Source organism: Symsagittifera roscoffensis, chromosome 9, assembly GCF_963678635.1.
Source record: "Symsagittifera roscoffensis chromosome 9, txSymRosc1.1, whole genome shotgun sequence".
In the NCBI taxonomy this organism is placed as follows: Eukaryota; Metazoa; Xenacoelomorpha; order Acoela; family Convolutidae; genus Symsagittifera; species Symsagittifera roscoffensis.
In genome coordinates this window covers 20,784,259-20,804,189 of record NC_087070.1, presented here as the reverse complement: position 1 = coordinate 20,804,189, position 19,931 = coordinate 20,784,259, and the positions used below count along the sequence as shown (strand labels likewise).

The 19,931-nt window shown below is 35.1% G+C and overlaps 1 protein-coding gene across 8 annotated transcripts in view; it reads left to right on the top strand.

The window, feature by feature from the left end:
* Positions 1-19,931, top strand: part of LOC134854256 (cholecystokinin receptor type A-like) — a 90,076-nt gene that overhangs the window by 43,974 nt on the left and 26,171 nt on the right. Inside the window, exon 1 of one of the 8 annotated variants that reach the window (XM_063870443.1) lies at positions 1,027-1,227. The exons of the other annotated variants lie outside the window; for them this stretch is intronic. The gene's annotated coding sequence lies outside the window, so the exon portion shown is untranslated. Of the gene's footprint in view, positions 1-1,026; positions 1,228-19,931 lie in introns of those variants that run through there. 8 annotated transcript variants of the gene reach the window in all.

The window sequence follows — 19,931 nt, the reverse complement described above, 5'->3', positions numbered from 1 at the left end:
CAACTAGCATACCTTTATTCAATTTGGAAAATTTCTGCGCCGGATTGAATCGAGGCTTGCGCGTTATTAGCACAAAACATATCGCAAGTTAACTATCCCAAACTGACCGTACTAGCAACGCTCGAGCCCTCATACTTTGAAAAAAATTTATTTCCTCTTACTTTTTTTGAATTTGAGCCCATTGTATCTACAACTTTAGCTCGTGTTCAGTTTTTTGTAATCTCTCATTTGTAATTAACTTTCTCCACAGCCCTTGTCTTGATTTTTGCATATCAATTTTTTCTCTGGGATTTCTCTTGCTATTTTTTCCTTCAAATTTATCATTTTTTCAATTTCAAAAGTTTTCTCATTTCTCAAAACATTCTGAAATATCAGCTCTACGAGTTGGTAAACACCCGAAAACAAGTTGTTCGGATTGGGTGGTAAAAAAAGTAATTTTTGTTGAAATTTTTTTTTTGAAAATATTTCAATATGAGATCAATATCGGCTCGCTTCCCCGTCGAAATCAAAATTTTAGAGTCGGTCATCCAAAAACATAATTCCCCAAGTTGTGCCAAAGGAGGAATCCTTTAGATGGTCAGGGGCGAAACCTCTGAGGGGATGACAGGGGGCTTCCGCCCACATCCCCACTTAATTCGCCACCAAAATGTAGACAATTTAAAACAGAATTATTAAGAACAGAAGTAAATTGTCAAACAGCATTTAATTCTTTATTTTTTTAATTCTTTTTTTGTGATGATTGATAAAAAAATTGTGACAAAAATAATAAAAATTGCAAACCTCACCGTGTTCTCAAAAAAATAGCTAGTCCGTCTTATGGTTTTTCAAAAATAAATAAATAAAAAGAAAGTCACTTGATTACAATCACTGAAAATTGGTTATAATCCAACCAAAAACTGCTTTATTTCATAAAACATCATCAATTATAACCTATTAAAAAAAATTATTACAATTTTTTCGTCAGTATCTCCCAATTTTAAGTATCATAATGGATTAATTTTTCGTTTTTTAGAAACTGACTATGAAATGACAACTTATCACGTTAATCAAGATTTATCAATGGAACTCGAAAGCGGGGGTATATCCGGGGAGCCATACATTACCCACAAAACATCATGGAACTCCTACCTCGATAGATTTTAGACAAGAGCAATGATTGGCAGTTTCAGTGTCTACCTAATTAGTATGACCTCCATTGGTTCCTGATTGTGAACCCACAATGAAAAGGTTAATATTACAAACAAAATAATACTTTGGTGTTTTCAGGGGCGGATCTAGGATTTTCTCGAGGGGGTGGGGCGGATTTTCAAAAACTTTCAAAAACTTTGACGAGCAAATTGATTTTACGAGCTCTCCTAAAGCACAAAAACCGTTTTTGGGCACTTGATGGAAAATTTTGACCAAAAAATTGCATTTTTTTGGCGCGGGCTCTCCCTCAAAATTAGTATATATTGGCGCCCAAGGCACCTTTAGAAAAATTTAAGGTTCGGTAATGATTTTTTTTGAAGTACCAGAGGGGGACCCTTTGGGTCGGCAGGGGGTCGAATCCCTGAAAAAAGAAAGACGTCCACCCCCTCCCCCCACCACCCCCCTAAATCCGCTACTGGTTCTTTTAGATAGATAGATGTATAGATAAGATAATTCTATGAACTCTTCTACAGGGTGTTTTCAGCGTTTTTGATGATCGCTCTCTCGTTTCACAAATATTTTGGATATTGATGCCGTTTTTTGCGATAACCAGCTAAAATTTGCCAAGGTCTGATGATATAGTTCTGTAAATTGAATAGTTTTTTGTTCCTGACTGAATTTATGGTTTGTAGAATTTTCATAGCTTTTTGTGCTGAACCAATTTCAATAATGTTGGTTGGAAGTAAATGGACAAAATGAACAAAAACAAAACTTTCAAAGTCGTTTAATTGTAAATTGGTAGGTTTTGGACAAATAAATTGCTTGGATATTTACCAGTATTTTTATGGTTTAATTTCTTTTTTTGCAAAATTTCGAAGCAAAATCACTCCCTTAAACCGTCTCTTTTTTTTAGATGAAATTAAGTAAGCAAACAGGTTCAACTGATGAAGGAGTTATTACAATTGATCCTGTTTGTTTCCCTCCTCAACTTTTAAGTTCATGATTCGACCCGTCTTAGGTTTTGCATAATATTTCAAACAATAAAAAAAACTAGTGAAATGCCAGATAATTTTTAACTTTATCATTTTGTGTCAAAAAACGACCAAATTACGGAAACCGAGTTTGAAACATTTGTTTGAGTTAGTTTTATCTTATTAGCTTAAATCAACACCATAGTAACTTGTTCAGCGGAAACTGAACTGAAAATTCAATCAACTGCAAAACCATGCGTGAACAAAAAATAATCCGATATAAGAAATTCTATTTTATAGCGGATTCATAGATTGAAATTATATATTGAAAGCATCCTGTATAAAATGATTGCCTTTTGACTGAAAATTTTGAAAGTTGAAAAAGAAGATTTTGACTTTCATGTTAGTTTTTACTGTTTACTCGCCGATCTGTTTTTTAAAATGAGGTAGTTTTTTACAATCATAATAGAAACTCAGATGATGGCTCCATTGTTATCAATCACTTACTTTTCTCATATCCGTTTGTATCTTTGAAAAAAATAGCCTATTTTCCATTTTTTTTGTGTTTTCTCATTAGTTATCAAGGGAAAAGCAAGGCTTGAACCTGCGAGTAAGTTTTCATGTCTCCAAATTTTTTTATTGCTAACATGAAAAATATAATTATTTTAGTGTTTAGATGCTATTAGTTCGATTACCCTAAAAGTCAAAGACCTAGAGCTAGTAGAAGTGCCTGCACATAGGTTTAGGAATCGATGTTTGAAGTTTTGTTAACTTTTTTGCTAACCAAATGTAAGCAAAAGCTCTAGTTCATCGCTCAAAGAATTCTAAACATTCGCTGTGTTATTCCTAAACAAAGTCAATTCGAACAAAATTGTTCTTATCAGGGCGAAGCCCTGAATGTTCCGACTGCCTTTTATGGAGCAGTAAAAACATGGAAAAGTTAAATGAAATGAAAAAAAAAAATTTTTTTTTTCTTAAAAAACTGAGATTTTTTGTGAAAATATCCCCCTAACGCCATATTAAGTTCAAAGTGATAGGTTCTGCTCCTATTAACAAATCAATTATGGCATATTATTTTCCATGAACCAATTTGGAACGATTTCTAAGATGGATTAAACCTCGCTTACGCGTTAACAGCGCGAAACATATCGCGCGTTAATTGTCCCAAATTGGCCAAAATGGCCAAAATGGCAATCTTTAAACCCCCATAACTTGACAAAAAAGATCACAGCTGAAATATAGTTTCAAGTTTAAGCTTAGGACAACAATAGTTTTCGAATGATGTAGAAAAAATTTGTCAAAAATGGCTAGTTAAAAAATCGAAATTTGTCTGAAAAAAAACCCATTCGAGCACGAATATTCCGTTACTTTCGTTACGAAAGTCGGAACAATAAGACACTAATTTTTTATAAAGAGCTAAGAAACCATGCTAAAAAAACATAATGAAAAAAGTGTCTTTTTGTGATGGTCGCCGTTCATTGAGCATTTACAGCGCTGATTTTTTATGGCAAATTGATAAGAAAATTTTTTACATTTTAGATTAAACATTTTCCATTCATACTTTCTGAAACTATTTGTCCCACCAAAAAAATGAATTTTTTAAATCAACTGTTAATGGAAAATTTTAAGTTTGCGTTCAGAAATTTCTACCTTACTTGCACAGCAACCAACCAGTTATTACTCTTTATTTATGTTTGGTTTTGTCCGCTTTTTTCTTCAGAGCAACTACTGCACATTGACTTTTTCCTGCGAGGTAGCTTTTCACTAGTTTTTTTCTTCCGCTCTGTGTGTGAGTGAGAGATTGGTGTTCACGTGATTGAATAAGTTAACGATAAAGAGAAAAAGGCTTTTAGAGGCGCAGTTTTAATTAAGGAAATGGATACGGGGTAACGGCATGCCTCCTTTCATTTCTTTTTAGTTCACTCTTCATTCACACCCAATTAAACCCGAAAGTCATTTCTAAGAGAGAAGAATAACTCCCAGCATAAAATATCGGCTTCAAAAAAACCAGTTTAACATCTTCATTTTCTAAATTGGCTACGACTAGAAAATCAGAATTGAAAAAAACTTATAGAATTTTATTAGCAGGTTACTAATTTTAATTCTGTTCTGAATATTAGAAGTTCAATTTTTCAAAAGTTTTGCCTCAAAAAATTAGGGTCTGAGTTAAATCTTTAGCAAACATTTTCCAAAAAAATTTCGAAGATCTTACGACTTTTTCTTATATCGACCTTTTTCTTATATGATTTTTCCAGCTCTGCCGATTAAGAATGAAAATACTATTTGGTTTGAATTTTCTGCGCCGCAGGCGAATTAAAAAAAAATAGGCCAAAAGACAATTTTAGGCATTTTTGGAATTTTTTGACCACAAAATAGCTATTTTTCGGCGCGCCCTCATCCCTGGAAAAGCTTTAGAGTCTGCCAGCCAAAATTGGATGTCTTAAAATAGTACCAAAATGAAGAACAGGGGGTCGAATCCCTGAGGGGGTGGGTGTCCGTCAACCCCCTGCCCCTAAATCCGCTTCTGCGGTACAATTGGAAAATTGGAAAAAATGGTGAACACTTGGCTATTATCGCAATGCGATAGCTTACCATGTTTTTTGAAGCTTTTTTGCCTTCATTTTTATTATGTCCCCATTTTATGTGCATAGACAAAGAAAAACTTGGCGGTGTACTTTTATGCGTTTTGAGATCATAATGGGATTTGTTTCTGCTTTTTTGTCTGAAACTGAGGGACGGTGCCATCGAAGCGCTTCTTGAAGGTAGTTTGCAAATAGAGTGTATGGCACTTAGAGGAATTCAAGCTTAGTGTAAGAGCCTTATTTGCAGATAAAGGTGTTCCACAATAATTGTTTTTGTAAAATCGTCTTTTGTAATATCTGTTGTTTTTCAGGAGGGGGGGGGGGGGGACAGAGATGTTTAGGAATATATCCCAATTTTCGTGTCCCAATTATATAGATATCCCAATTTCCTGTCCTTGGCAAATACGAAGTTATGTTAAAATACAACTGCTGTAATTTACAGCATTCCAAGTGAGTCAAGTTTTCCTTAAATTTTTTTAAAAGTGATTGAAAATTAGAAACTAATTTGCATTTTGCTCCACTGGGATAATTTGCATTAACTTTCGCAAAACAAACCTACAAAACCCATTCTTTCATGAAGATTGAAAATTAGAGCCTCAGATATGAACAAAGTCACTAGGGTAACATTCTCCGCCCATTTTTTCGCCATCATCAATTTTGGCCTTTGAAAAAACCTTGAGGGTATTTTTCATTATTCCCCAAAGCGTAATTTGTTCATCAAAGCGGAACAATGAATAAGAATCAACCTCTTACGTTTGAGCGAGAAAATGGTTTTTTCATGTTTTTTGAACTGCGGCATTGCCACATAATTACCGCAGAAACAAAATCAAAAACCAGCCAAATTTCATCAATGCTGATAAAGTTGAGCTTATTTTGACAAGGTTCAGCATAATCTGTAAAAACTTAGTCGCTCTAGTGGACCGCTTTCCTCAATTGCGAGTAGAATTGTTTATTTTTAACCTTTTTGAAAATGATCGCCAAATTTAATTGGAACTAGTTAGATGACCTTTTTAATGGTACTTGATAATGGAAGAGAGATTTGATACGCTCAATTTTTATCAACTAAAACCGTAATTAATTGTAAAGAAGCTAATTTTTTAGTATGGTTTATCTCCGTAACATTAAGCAGCGTATTCAGACGCTTACAATTTAAACCAATCATCTTGTTTAATAAACTCGGTTGTAGTCGACTCCCAATTTGGATTAGAATCACATTATTCAGGAACCATTTAAGAGACGGTTACATGACAAAAGATTCCTTGCCTTAAGAGATCCCAAACGAGAAGGTCCCAAAATGAAAACAGTTTAAATTTAGTTATCTTAAGTTTGCGTTGTTTTTTAATAGCGCGAACCTAATTGAGATATCATATCATTACTCTAGATTTACTTCTGCTTACCTTTCGATCATAATTTTTGTTCATAACTCATGGGATTTTTAAATTGGCATGGGACCTTATGGTATGGGCGATTTTTGTACAAGGGTTCTTTTGGTACGGTATCTTTTGTCATGGGAGCTTTTGTTATGGTATCTTTCGTCCTGACACCTAAGAGAATAGGGCGGAAGCGTCTCTGTTTCTCAAGGCTTCATTCGAAGCACACATTTCCCCTTTGGTATGATTTCATGTCTTCCGTGCATTTATGGAGATCAAAAAAATTTAAAAGTGCCCCAAACACCAATTAATGTGTAACTTTGAACAAGTAAGAGCGCGCAGAACACACCATTGTTTTGCTCAAGTTTTTTTTAAAGCCTGAAGTGGCCATTTTGCTCAAATTAGTAACCTGTACTTCAGAGCATTTTTTGCAAAAAGCTAGTCTAGAGTCAGTTGATGTCCTAAAATTGAAAAAAGCTTTCATAATAAAGCCGACGGTTAAGTTTTTGGAGGCCTCTCTTTTGAAAATTTCGCGCTCACACTTGCGTCTAAGCATTCGCCTCATTTTGTATAACTATGTGTTTTCTTACATTTATGGCAGCGGTGATCGTCTCAACTATGATATTAGGGCAAAGTTGAAATTCTTAACCGTTATAAAACTTTTGTTTGCTGTCAAAAATTTCGCCCAGTCCGAGTAAATTAGAAGTTTATTGGAGCAGAAATGATATCATTGGCTATTTGATCCAAACTACCATTGAAAAAAAATTACACTTCAAATGTAGATAATATGTAGACAACCTGTATCAAAATAATTATATTGCCTAAAAGCTATGGGGGTTGTAAAACTTCATCTTTGACCATTCAAAGTTTATATCGTTTTTTTCCGTCAAATTCAACAAAAAAATTTGCAATCAGGAAAAAATTTCCTCAGTTTAATATTGAGCTGAACTCACTCGAGGAAAATTAGTTACCGCAAACTACAAGTTTCAAGAGATCCTTCTAAGTTTTTTCAACCTAAGGATTTCCGCGGTGAGAAAAGTATTTTTGTGCAAAACTTCTTCAAATGCCATTTAAAGGATCAACCTGTTCAACGCAGTTTTGTAATAAAACCATCAATAAAAAATTAGAAAAAATTATATAGAGCAATTAATTTTTTGCTGCAACTTATATATAAAATCAGGGATTTAAACTTTTTTTCCAGATCAAATATCAGCACCAAAATTTCAAAAAAAGGATACATTATAATTTTGTTTGAATATATCCATTCTATCTGATTGGCGAGAATGTTGAGAAAATCAACATATAATCTGTATATAATATGTATATAGTCTGTATAAAATCTGTATAAAATCTGTTTAAAGTCTGTATATAATCTGTATATGATCAGTTATATATTTTGTAGATAATCTGTAAATAATCTGTATATAATGTGTATATAATCTGTTTATAGTATGCATAAGTTTTGATACAGAAAAACAGTTTTGGCAATGATTATATAATGAAGATATACAGTATAAAACTTTTGCAAAACAAAGTCCCTTTTAATCAATTAATAAAACTACAAAATTGATGTTTTACTACAAAAAATTTCAACAGATCTGAAATTTGTATACTATCTATAGATAATTAGTTTTTATCTATTTTTGTCACTGCGGGCTGAACAAAAAAGTACGAAATACCTTCTGCTGAGTTTTAGACTATGACAACCAACCATGTTTTTGGTTCTGCTGTAACCGAAAAGACCGGCGGCTAAATTGATTCAGAAAGCTACTTTTACAACCGATACACAGAAAACTTACTTGTTGGGTCATTTCTGATCTCGCGTCAAATCGCTGCATGAAAAATTAAAATGAAACAAAGATAGTCGGCTGCTGTTTAAGAAGCACAAACAATTCAAACCATCAATGAAAGAATTTCAAAACTAAATAAATATTTTTAAAAAACAGAAGAGTTGTTTTCATGATTTCCAAGTTCTTATAAAGAAATTTTTTCCGAATTTCTTTCTGATTATGTTTTTGTGAAGGACTGTTAAATTAGGCTGAAAATTGCAGAAGGAATTTTTTATAGCCCAATAAACGTAAAGTTTGAGATTGAATTATGTTCAATGTCATCCAAATGGAACAACCACTGTCACCAAATTTAGTGAAATTTGGTCTAAAAATTGATGGCAACTTTGACATTTTTTTCGACAAATTTTTAAATTCTGCTTGGCAATTCGAATAACCGATGATGGAAGTATAGCATCATACTGTACTTAGACCCTTGCGAGTTCTCTTTAGGGTGGACAACTGAGGCAGATTATCACCAATTTTTGGTACCGCGGCAACTTGGAACAAATAAAAAGGTAGCAATAGACAATTTAATTCAGTTTCAGAAACTCAATAGGCGGTAACCGGCTCTAAGTTTTGTATCAAGTCTAAGCTTCTTTTAGCGAGCTTTCAACCCATTAGCACGAATGCGGCGTTGAGCTTTTTGCGAGTTGTATTTTAATGCGATTTGTCTAAGGCTTCATATGTTTCACCTCGAAAAAGTGGAATTTGCTATATTTAGTTATGAGGTTTACATTTTAGGTATAAAGCTTCCATATTTTAATCAAATGTGAAAGCTACAAAGATTGTATTAACGCGAATTGTACTCAAAGATTGTGTTAACGCGTAATCAGTATGCTGAAAAGGTGTACTTTTTTTTATCAAATGAGGTTTCGAGGCATCAAACAAGAAAAAATTACACGGAACTTCAAAAGCTCAATTGGTTCCACTCAGAAGGAAAGGAAATTATCGCGTAATTAAGATAATAAATAACACACTCGGATTTTCTGGGGACCACGGTACCGGTTTTCATTAAAATTTGATAAATATTTCTGATCTTTTTTGCTCGACCATAATGGTTTTTGGAGCTCTCAATAACACCATAACAACCTCTTTGCTTTGGAGACCAAAAACAAGAAAAAAAAGTTTGAAGTGCATTTCTCGGCCAGTGTTGAGCGGTTTTGACCAAAAAATGACGCATGCGCAGTCTCTTTGAAATTAATTTTAATGTGCGCCGACGTCGCCTATAGAAAGTTTTAGGGTTGGTCAGCCAAAAACGGCTTTGCCAAAACAGTACCAAAAAAGTACCAAAATTGGTTGTCGTAAAGTTGTAATCTAATTTGTCCAATCAGTTCGGAAAAGACAGGCCCGGCCGGCTCCGTTCCCCTAAATGTATATCGATCATTACGAAGCAAAATTGTGCAATAGATGTAAGCCCTTGAAATCTTGATACAAATTCTTGATGTTTCCGACTTTCGTAACGAAAGTAACTGAATATCGGTGCTCGGGGTGGGGTTTTTTCTTCAGAAAAATTTCGACTTTATGACTAGTCGTTTTTGACGGAGATTTTTTAAAAAATCATTCAAGAGGTATTGATGTCTTGAGCTTAAATTTGAAAAGATATTCCACCTGTGATTATTTTTCGTAAAGTTATGGGGGTTCAAAGATTGCCATTTTGGCCAATTTGGGACAATTAACGAGCGATATTTTTCGCGCTATTAACGCGTGAGCGGAGACTAAATCTGTCTTAGAAATCATTCCAAATTGCTTAAGAGAAGCTTATTCGCCATAATTGATTTGTTACAAGGAGCAAAATTTATTCTTTTGTACTATATATGGCGTGTGGGAGATGATTTTTAAAGACAAAATTCAAATTTTAGAATTTTTTCTCATTACATTCAATATGTTAATGAGATTTATGTTATTACTGCTCCCTAAACCTTAAAAAGCAGTCGGAACATTCAGGGTCTCGCCCTGATACGAGCAGTTTTGTTATGATTTTATGGGTGATATTGAGATTTAGACTTTGCAGAACATATAACTTGCTTGCAAAACCTGAAACTTTTATTTTGGCGTTATTTTAGTTTTCGAGATGTAAACTCAGCTGAGAAGGTTGAAACTTTATAGTGGCTGTTGTGAATATGTATTTTCATTATGTTTTGACCTTGACCTCTATGTGATAATTAGGTACCGGTCAACGTTTGCCGTTCTAAGTCCAATGGACTTCGCATCACTAGTTGTTCTTTTAAGACTTCAGTCAGTTTTAATTTAATACCTTATTTTAGTCTTTTAACTAAGTTTATTTAGAAGAAATTACCAGTGGTATTTGCACACCTTTACTATGGCGCAGTCATCATTTGATTCGAATCTGCGGGAAAATCCCTCCTTTTGGCCAAACCACACAATAGAACCACCCACCCAATGGACTAACTGGATAGACCAATTCTATCTGGCTATCATCGCCGAGGAGAATTTAGATGTAGGTAATCGAAAAGAACCATTAGAACAGGAAACTACGATCCTTGTTTTAGAAGGCGCCCAGAATTCAGAAAATGGACCACAGAGGAAAGCTAGGGAGGCCAGAAACAAAGAAACATGCGAGTCTATGAACACGCAGAAGACAAACAAATTGCAGAGGGAAAAGAAAATTCGGAGGCATGAGGAGATACGAGGCCGATAAAAAAGTAAGATCAATCTTATATCTGGCCCTAGGAGCTGAAGGAAAGAGATTGTTCGCTCAAAAACACCCAAGGGTTAAAGTCCTAGCAATCTCCTGCAAAGAATTTTTCGGCCTACTGGAAACAGCTTTTATCAAACCCAAAAACATGAAGTTCGAACGCTACAAACTGCTAAGCAGAAAACAGAAGGACAAGAAAACTTGCCAACAATTATGGGGGGCATTGTCTGACTTAGCAAGATCATGTGAAATTGGCATCAACGCCGAGTAGTAGTGGATAAGGGACGTATTCATTTTTAACAAGAAAAACTGTGACTTACAACAAAGATTACTCTCAGAAACACTTAATCCAGTGGACACACTAAACAAAGCTATCATAGACGAGAAAGGCTATTATAACCATCTTAAGTTAACAAATATGACAAGAGCATCCATCGTCAAGAGCGGTAGAGTGCACAACACTTTTAATACTTTAAACAAGAAACCAAACCTGAACATAGAAAAATCCAATACCTGTATGAAATGTGGAAACGCGTTTACAAAGGGACATTTGAATGTGTGTCCGGCGAAAGAAATAATTTGTAACATTTGTACATATTAAGGACACTTTGGAAGACTATGTAATTCGAAAGGAAGAAGGCCCACTGTAATTAATGTAGAAGAAGTTGTAAATAATCAGAATTGTTCATACTCCCCAGAGAACCCACAGGCGAGAATAGATGAAAACTTTTGTGGAGTGATTATTGCATGGGGACAGAAGAGGGGACTAGCGACAACGACTATTATTCCGTGTTGATTATCAGAGCTATTTACGATACCAACGGCCTTGAAACCAAGAAACTTGTGAACATTGGATCAGGAGAAGACGCAATAGTTAACCTGAATATTCCAGTGGATTGGGCGAGCCCAGTGAACTTCCTGAAGCAGAACCTCTTTACAAACTGAAAATGAGAAATCCACGATTGAAAAAACACCCAGTTGACAAGAAAACTCTTGAACTATATTGCGGCTTTACCAACGATACAATTAACATCATCGGGAAAATCCTAGTCAGGACTCAATTCAACGGATTGATCTCGGAAGATACTCCATGTTTTATTACCATTGGACATGAGAGGAAATTTTTAGGAAATGATAACCTACTAGAATTGGAATAGAAATAGCACAAAGACAACCACTACTACCAGTCAACAACGTGACCCTTCCAGAATCGTTTAAGTTAAATAATCATACGGATACAATCCTAAACTTGTACCCTAAATTGAAAGGACTATTTGATAGAGCAAAGAAAACACCATTGGACAGAAAGATCACCCATTTTCACACCCCATTCAAACTCATTCAAGCTAAAGGCCGAAGAGATCCCCTTCATTTACTAGAAAGTGTAAAAGGGGAATTAAACAGAATGGAAAAAGAGGGACTTTTTGTGAAACTAAGCAAATTTGATGAAGACTGCTTTATTAGTCCAATTGTAATTTAAGAAAAAGGACGGTAGTATCAAGTTAGCCCTAGACTCAAAACTCCTAAATGACCAGATATTCAAGACCAAATATCCAAGGCCGAACATACACGAGCTCATGGACAACATAGCTCTTCAACTTTCAAATAAAAACTCAGTTTGGTTCAGAAACTTAGATCTAAAAAATGAATACAGTCAATTACAATTATGCACTGACACGGGCAAACAATGAAACTCCAGCATCGTAGGTGGTGAAACCACCGGGACATATCAATTTTTGACGGGATTTTACGGGCTGGGCGATATGCCAAATGGATTCCAAAGGGTGATGAACTCACTACTTAAAGATATCCCGTTTACCAACTGTTACGTTGACGATATTGCAAAAGCCTCAAAAAGATCTCTGAACGAACACAAAGCGATACATTCAAATATTTTAAACATTTTGGATAGTAAAAACATGGCAGTCAAATGGGAGAAGTGTGCGTTCTTTCAAAAAGGCATAGATGTGCTGGGTTTCAAGATTTCACACTCGGCGGTGAAACCATTGGTGGGAAAATCGGATTCGATAAAAAGTCTTCCAAAAACATCTCCGAACTAAGGTCATTCTTTGGCTCGATAAATCAATACATGAAGTTTGTCCCAAACTTTTCAGCTCTAAGTTCGCCGCTACGCGCACTGTTAGTTAAAAAATCAGTTTAGTATTGGAACGATGACCACACGAAACTTTTCGAATAACTAAAGAGGCAGATCGTAAATTGTACAGAGAACAATCATTAAAAAAGGACATCAAGACTAAAATCAAACGCCTCACACATTGGTTTGGGAGCCACATTAGAACAATGGGACGGAAAAAATTGGTTAACTATAGCATTTGCCTCCCAATTTTTAAATAGTCACAAAATGAAATACTGGACAAATGAATTAGAGTTTTTGGGAGTGGTCTGGGCTACTGAGCATTTTAAAATTACTTGTATGGCGCCGAGTTTGAGATCGTTACTGACAACAAGGCGTTATTAGCGGCCTTAAACGCAAATCAAAATGTAAACCTATGCACAGCAAACTGACCCGTTGGGTAAATTGACTTTTACTGTTTAGTTTTAAGATCAGATGTATCCCAGGAAAAGAAATGGGATTCACAGATTTATTGTCGAGATCACCTTGTCGAGATCATAGATTTTTTGTCGAGAAAAGCCATCCCAACCTCATACTACGATAACGAATTCGTAGTGGCAACAGTGAACAAGATTTAAAATAATTTTATTGTAAAGAGTGATATTAAGAACAAGAATTGTATAAAGAACGAATTGTATTATCCAATGGACGTAAACAGTGTTACTAACTCGGTTTATAATAATCCAATGGGCTGACAGAAAAAATTAGCGTTACACATCCAACGGTCGTTCTTTGCGAATATTCTTAATTGCGTCACGGACACAAATCGAGTTTGTAATTCTAACCACTCGCGAGCAGAGTTTTGCACAAGTGGTTGTAATCCACTAAATCGTTCAAAATTTTAGTAATATCACCTTTTTTTTCTGACAAAACTTACTTTGTTTTTATCTCATTCCTTGTTATTAATTGATTCGTTATTAAAACAAGTAAACAAAAACACAACTTTAGAATCATTTTTTTCAGTAAAAACTTCAAAAATTGTTTTCAGGCAGATGAAAAAGGAATTATTCTAAATTTCGATAAGCACATTATGACTGTAATACATACAAAATTACTTAACAGATACAAGGGAGACAAGGCAGATAAATTTACCAACCACCCTATTGGCTTTTACGGAACATTGCTCGAAGAAACTAATTAAATTAATGACAGGACGTGAAGAAGGCAGTGGAAGAGGGCAGACCATTTTTGGCCTACCTGAAGAAATTTCAACAAGATATCCATATGAAGGAAGGGTTGTTATTTAAAGATAACAAGTTAATAGTGCCAGCAGCTCTGAGATCGCCTTTCATGACGCTACTTCACGCGACACACCCAGGACAGTTTGGAATGAAATCCCTAGCGGAAAACATTTGGTGGCCCCATTTGTATAGAGAGAATTACTACCACGGGAAAAACTGCATCCAAAGTTTGAGTACAAAAAACACCGAGAAATTGCCGACCTTATCAGAACCAAATGAAGAGTTAGACCTAGACTACGCATGCCCATGGACATAAACTGGGGTAATTCAAATTATCTGTTGTTGTGTATAGATCGTTTCTCTAAATTTCCTCCAGCCAAAGTGGCGAATAACACTTCAGCCTCTTCGCTATTATCTTTTATGTCAGATTACTGTCGACCACATGGATACCCGAAGTCTATCCGAGCCGACCACTGGTCATGCTTTATTTCGAACGATTTTTAAAAACTTCTGTGAAAAGAACAATATTAATCTAGTTTTATATACAGTCAGAGATCATAGATCCAATGGAGTCGTAGAGCGCCTCATCTACACAATGAAAGCAAAACTTATGGCAATGTCATTTAACGAACCCAAACCAACATTAAGGACGGATATTTGGAAAACTCAATAGCAGACAAGAGTGGATACGAGAGCGACACGACCGAAAAAACAGACCAAGATCTGCGAAGAGCACCGCTATCTAATTCTTTCAGCTAAGGAGGTAATTGGTTTAGGAAGACGGTTAACAGAAGGGAAGGCGAACCGTAATTTATACCCCTTGGTGGAAAACCACTGTCTGATAGTTCACATACTACGGTAACCCTCAATAATGTTCATGTACTCAGAAAATCGGACCTGGCTTTTAAGAAAACTTCATTGGCTCCTAGTAAATTTTGTTCAGTCCCGAATTCGATAGTTAGTAGTTATGATTTAGCAGGGAAACGAAAGAAAAAGTCGCCATCGAAGAAAAGGGACACGAACAAAACTGGCTCGTCAACATCTTATGTACCAGCGAAGTGAAGGGCACAAAAAGGAGGAGAACAAAAGTACCGATCTTTAAAGGGTCAAAATTCGCTTATTCGGATCTAGATTTTTCGTTAGACTTAGACCATTGGGAAAAAGTTATAGAGGATTATTTGGGAACCACCTTGGAGACTGTACTTAACTCTCAAACATTTACTAGTGATAGTGCTTTAGATCAGTCGGGACGATCACTTGCGAAAGAAACGGCCTCACAGACTTTCAACGCATCATCGGTGGGCACAAGCAATAACCCTATTATGATTGAGAGCTCACCAGAGGAAACCACAGAGGTTCCAACAGTAGAGGTCCCGAAGCGAGCGACGTCCTAGAAGAAATCCAGGTCCCCCAAAAATTTACAAAGACAGGCGATTCATATTGCAGGTGTCTTCAGGAGCGACGACCACGGAAATATTAGATTCGGACGAGGAACCCCTCATAACCTTCGCAGCATCAAAAAGTCATGAGACAGTGTTTTCATTAGAGTCCCCATCGGCATACTTGACACCACTAGAAGACTTATTTAGTTTAGTCTGTTCAGTTTGTTCATATGTCACATGACCCTAATTGTACATAACATATCTTCAGTTGTCTAGTCGTTGTATATATTTGTTTCATCTTGTAGGTAGCCTGTAATTATTATCACATAGTCATCTCCATTTTAATTTGTATCATCTCTGTAAATTCCATTGGCGCTGAACGCTGATACTTTTTGTTCAATTTTTGCCCTCGTGGAGTGAGGGGAGAATGGAGTATATGTGTGATATTGGCTACACAGGGAAAGTGTAGATACAATTTTTTAGTGCAGTGTGGAACGTTGTGATTATGTATTTTCAATATGTTTTGACCTTGAATTCTGTGTGATAATTACGTACCGGTCAACGTTTGCCGTTCGAAGTCCAGTGGTCTTCGCGTCACTAGTTGTTCTTTTAAGACTTCAGTCAGTTTTAGTTCAAAACTTTATTTTAGTCTTTTAACTAAGTTTATTTAGAATAGATTACCAGTGGTATTTGCACACTTTTATTTGTGGCGTTAACTGAGCCTTCAAAATGCAGTTGAGGGGGTTTCTGATCTATCTTACAGATTAATGTTGAGCTTCATCCAATCGAATCCAACCAATTAACGATAGTTAGCGAAAGGCTGAGCAAAACGGAATTTTAAATGTTATTCGTTTTCGGCAACATCAGAAACATAAATCTGTTTCAAAATACTAGTTGAAACTGAAGCAAAAAATTTTCAAAGAATACTGAAGCGATTGTTTTCCATGTATGAGTTATGTACACTAAACTTTAAACTGGCGCTCAATCTTTCTAAGCTGTAAACAATTATTATACTTAAATAGTTTTTTGCGTGAGCATCAAATAAATAGTTTTTTGCGTGAGCATCAATAAACTTCGTCAAAAAACATAATAGATCATGCCTTGAGGAAGCGCTCTGTAATTCAAAAAAAAAACGCTTGTTAAAATATTTTTGAAATTATTAATCAGATTATCATAAAAGTAAGGAGAGAAAAATGAGCATGAAAGAGTTTCTATATCACAAATCTATCCAAATTGGCCTAATGTAAAAGTTGCTTCAGAAACAAAAAAAGTACCTTGACTTACTAATGTGATAGATCGGCCTTGTGCTCATATTACTTTGGGAGACCGACAAAAATCTAAATAACATGGTTTATTATTTGAAAATGACATATTTAACCTCGTATTTATCTAACAAACAATTTTGCTTGTTGAAGCAAGTGAGAGATCACGTATAATAATGTTGTTTTTAGATCAACTTTGGCAACTAAGTAAAATTTTTCAATGGAACGTTTTTTGACCGCAATGAAGATAATCTGGGCATTTGAACATTGCAAATGGGCCTAATTATGCGTAATGAAATCAAAAAGGGTAAAATCATTTGTGTAATTGGCCGGATAGAAGCAATATTGTTTAACTCAAACTCCATAGCAGGGCGGATTTAGGAGGAAGGGGGGCGGGGGGGCGGACGCCCCCTCCCCCCTTCAGGGATTCGACCCCCTGCCGACCCAAAGGGTCCCCCCTTTGATACTTTTTCAGAAATCCATTTTTGGCCGACTGACCCTAAAATTTTTCTAAAGGCGCCTTTGGCGCCAATATATACTAACTTTGAGGGGGAGCCCGCGCCAAAAAAATGCAATTTTTTGGTCAAAATTTTCCAACAAGTGCCCAAAAACGGCTTTTTTGACTGTTTTTTCAAAAATTTGCCTGCGGCGCAGAAAATTTTGCCAAAATAGGGGCAAAACAGTGCTTTGGGAGAGTTCGAAAAGTCAATTTGGTCGACCTAAAAAAAATGTCGTCAAAATCCGCCCCCCCCCCCTCGAGAAAAACCTAGGTCCGCCCCTGCTCCATAGTGTCTTCATTTTCCTCCAAATTTGGCAATATTTGGTTAAACAAAAACTGGACAATTTTGTATGACCATTTGATGACAAATTATGTGGTGAACTTGTTTCTGCTGAGTGAAATAAAATTAAAACAAAATAAAGCTGCTTCATAACCTTTTCTTTGTTTTTTTTTAAATAATCAAACAATCACACGAGAGTTTTGAGAAACGCGTCAAATTAAGGACTTAATTGTTTTCTAGGAGCACTCGGAAAATCAATTTGATCGACCTAAAAATTGGTCGACAAAATTTTCAAAATTTAATTCAAAATCCGCAATTCTTCGAGTTAATCCTAGATTTGCCCCTGATTTTGCATATAACAAAGTACTGAATAGACCAAGGAGCATGCCTCAATCCAACTTGGAAACGGGTTGAGTCTCCGCTTACGCGCTTATAGCACAAAATATATCGCTTGATAATTGTCCTAAATTGGCCAAATTTGCAATCATTAAACAAAAAATTACAGGTTAAAAGTCTTTTAAGACTTGAGTTCAGAACAACAGTATTTTCAAATGATAACAAACAAGTTCCGTAAAAAACTGCTAAAAAAGTCAAAATAAGTTCAGTGAAAAAAACACCCTGACTACAAATGTCCCGTTTCTTTCTTCGAAAATCGGACCAATTACAGAATTTATGCCTTTTTTCTATAAAACTATTTTATGATTTCGGAAAACTGAAAAGATGAACAGAAATATTTTTAACAATTGAAGATAACATTCTAAACTACTCGGCGTCAATTTGCTGAGAAAAAATGTTTTATTCTAAAATCATAATATCTTAACAACTTGAAGACAGTTTTTTTAGGTCTGCCAATTAAATTTTCGAAATATGCCGAGAACCAAGAACGAACATAAGTGACAAAAAAAATTTTGCCACAAACTTTCTTTAAAAATTAATCACCAAATATTTGTCCCTCAAAGTTAGGTAAAAGTAGTAGCAAATATCCCCATTTTAACAATCATTTACAATATTTCTTCCACACCAGTAGAGAAAATTAGTAGTAAAGAAACATTTTTTTCTTAAATCAAACTTCATTTTAAATATTATTTGGAAACAAATTTTGCTTGCAATACCTGAAAGAATTTAAGTGCACGAGAAAAAAACCTTGAAAATATTCCAGGTAAATTGCAATGGTTTTCTGGGTCGTACTTTTGAGTCTGGAAACTTTTTGATTTTGGCTAAAACTTCGTTATCAGAGTTCGATTAAACTGATTTTACTTGCTCGCTTTTTAATTCGTAAAAATTCGGTTTGCTTTAGTAATTGTTACGGGTTTTTAAGAAAGTGTCGCAACAATTGTGCTCGGCGTGGTTTTTTTCACCAAAAAAAATTCGACTTTTAACAAAAATTTTTTTGACGGATTTGTTTATATCAACCGAAAAATATTGTTATCTTGAGCTCAAATTAACCAAAATATTTCACCTGTGATCATTTTTAGTAAATTTATGAGGGTTCAAAAATTGCATATATGAGACAAGTAACGCGCGATATATTTCGCGCTATTATTGCGTAATTGGAGATATAATCGCTCTGAGAAATTGTGACAAATTTGTTGATGCAGGTTTATTATTGTAATTTCTGCAAAACTAGGAGCAAATTTTATCACTTTGTACTTCATATGGCGTGTGGTGGGATGGTTTAAACAAATTTAAAAAAAAAGCAGATTTCTTTTTTATTTTTGATTGAGAAATTCGTCGTTTTTTCTAAAGCAAACGCTGTTCTATAGACCTTTATAGGCAGTCGGGATGTTTTCAGGGTTTCTTCCTGATACGAGCAGTCTCTTCTAGGGTTTCACGACCTTTTACTGAAAGTGAATAAATAAGCTCGTATCGAAACTCGATATTTTTCAGATTCTCAATTCCTCCTAAAAAAATATAACTCACGCTCTCATCTTAGTCTGGTTTTTTCCAACACTTCTAACTCACGTTTGCATCTCAATCCGTTATTTTGTAACTCTTCTAACTCATGCTCTCATCTTAGTCTTTTTTCTAACTATTCGAAACTCGCGCTCTCATCATAGTGTGGTATTTTTGAACTCTTCAACTCATGCTCTTTCTCATTTTAGATGATATTTTTCTAATTCTTCGAAACACACGCTCTCATCTTAGTCTGGTAATTTCTAGCTCTTCTAACTCATTGTCTCAACTTAGTTTGATATTTTTCTACCTACATGCGCTTCTGCTATTCATGATTAGTTTTTTTTTGTATATGTCTGAGTTCCCTTACACTTTTACGGAAAAATTTATTTGGGCGTGAACAGTTCAATTGCTCAGTTTTTACAGTTCAATACGCATCAATGATCAAGTTGTTTGAAAATCAGGTACATCTGTAACTACAAGATCACGCAAATTTGAAAATGTTTGATCTGCGTTATTACTTCTTGTTTCAAAAAAGCAGTTCAAATGCTCGGACAGTACTGAATAGGTTTGCAAAGTCAATGCGGGCAAACACTCTTGTTTTTCTACAAAAAAAAACAAGCAAAAAGATAAAACAAACGATTCAATTATAATATTAAAACATAGTTCAAAAAGCTTTCTGATCATATCATATATTTCTTAAGCAGTTGCCGTGGCCCAGATGATGTCGCAAGCAGGATTTTCTATTTTTTGTTTTCAGATTG